The sequence below is a fragment of the Salvelinus sp. IW2-2015 genome, linkage group LG13 (assembly GCF_002910315.2).
Source record: "Salvelinus sp. IW2-2015 linkage group LG13, ASM291031v2, whole genome shotgun sequence".
Lineage (NCBI taxonomy): Eukaryota > Metazoa > Chordata > Actinopteri > Salmoniformes > Salmonidae > Salvelinus > Salvelinus sp. IW2-2015.
This window is the reverse complement of record NC_036853.1, coordinates 6,038,485-6,040,643: the sequence shown is the minus strand read 5'-3', so window position 1 is coordinate 6,040,643 and position 2,159 is coordinate 6,038,485. Positions and strand designations below refer to the sequence as shown.

At 43.5% G+C, this 2,159-nt stretch overlaps 1 pseudogene; it reads right to left on the bottom strand.

The window, feature by feature from the left end:
- LOC111971667 (protein mono-ADP-ribosyltransferase PARP6-like) overlaps window positions 1–2,159 on the bottom strand; it is a 26,523-nt pseudogene that overhangs the window by 18,478 nt on the left and 5,886 nt on the right.

Here is a 2,159-nt window from a genome sequence, read left to right as displayed (position 1 = left end):
GGGAAGATCCTCAGGGACATCAACATGGGAAGATCCTCAGGGACATCCTAGACAACATGGGAAGATCCTCAGGGACATCAACATGGGAAGATCTTCAGGGACATCAACATGGGAAAATCCTCAGGGACATCAACATGGGAAGATCCTCAGGGACATCAACATGGGGAGATCCTCACGGACATCAACATGGGAAGATCCTCAGGGACATCAACAAGGGAAGATCCCCAGTGACATCAACATGGGAAGATCCTCAGGGACATCCTATAGAACTTAAAATATATAGTTGTATGTGATACATATCGTGATCATGGTGGGTAGTGTAGTCGACTCACATCCAGGAAGCTGACATTGATTAGCATGTCAACGTCCACATCGTCAATGGACCCATGCTCTCTGGAGAGGAGGAAGAAGAAGACAGGAAGTCATGAGTCATTTACACTCTAGTCATTTAGCAGACGTTCTTATCCACACATCTGTGTATTTTCGTACTCTTTCGTACTTTTCCATACGTGTGAAATGATAACAAGCAGATGCCTTCCCATTGTGGCCCCGTTAACTCAAACCACATCCTGTTATCTCTGTCGGTAAGTGAAGCAAACCAAGGTTTCTATGTAACTGGTCGTACCTGACGGAGACAGCCGTGTCAGCGTAGATGGCCTTCACCGAATCTATGTCCATGTCCAGCTGAGGATGTCTGTAGAGGTCAGTAGCACAGCCCTCCTACAGAGAGAGACAACAACACATGTACCTTAGAGACAAACCCTGTTAGTTAACTACCTTAAACTCAGGATTAAACAGTACTAGACAGAATAGCTTCAAAAAGAACAGAGAGAGAGAAAATAACCAGTTGACACCACAACATTGACACACAACCACACACAACATATTTACCTAACGGACAAAACCAGATGGCCATCACAGAGAGTAAAATAGAATATTATACTAGACACAATACCATCAAATACAACAGGAAGTACAACAGAGAGTACAACAGAGAGTACAACAAGGAAGTACAACAGAGAGTACAACAGAGAGTACAACTGTAGGATCAGCTGGTTAATGGAGTCAAGGGGCTGTACTGTAGGATCAGCTGGTTAATGGAGTCAAGGGGCTGTACTGTAGGATCAGCTGGTTTGTATGAACACATTATACATGGATTTCGCATAAGAACTCCTCCAACTCCTCTCGGTGCAACTCTCCACTTTCATCCGATTGGTTGTCCGTCCAGTCACACTCTTCTGATTGGTTGTCAGTACAGTGGCACTCATCGGATTGGTTGTTGGTCCAGCGCTGACACTCAACGTCCTGTTGTTGGTCAAAAATGGAAGGACGCTATGAGTCATACAGGTTAACTGTACTGTAGTCATACAGACAACTGCTAGGTATCATACGAGACCAACTGTACTGTAGTCATACAGACCAACTGTACTGTAGTCATACAGGCCAACTTGTACTGTAGTCAGACAGGACCCAACTGTACTGTAGTCATACAGACCAATTGTACTGTAGTCATACAGACCAACTGTACTGTAGTCATAACAGACCAACGTACTGTAGTCATACAGACCAACTGTTACTGTAAGTCATACAGCCAACTGTACTGTAGTCATACAGCCAACTGTACTTGTCATACAGACCAACTGTACTGTTAGTCATACAGACCAATTGTACTGTAGTCATACAGACCAACTGTACTGTAGTCATACAGACCAACTGTACTTGTAGTCATACAGACAACTGTACTGTAAGTCATTACAGACCAACTGTAGTGTAAGTCATACAGACCAACTTACTGTAGTCATACAGACCAACTTGTTACTGTAGTCATACAGACCAATTACTGTAGTCATACAGGACCAAACTGTACTGTAGTCATACAGACCAACTGTACTGTAGTCATACAGACCAACTGTACTGTAGTCATACAGACCAACTGTACTGTAGATCCATACAGGACCAACTGTACTGTAGTCATACAGACCAACTGTAGTTGGCATACAGACCAACTGTACTGTAGTCATACAGACCAACTGTACTGTAGTCATACAGCCAACTGTACGTAGTCATACGACCAACTGTACTGAGTCTACAGACCAACTGTACTGTAGTTCATACAAGCCAATGTACTGTAGTCATACAGACCAAACTTGTACTGGAGT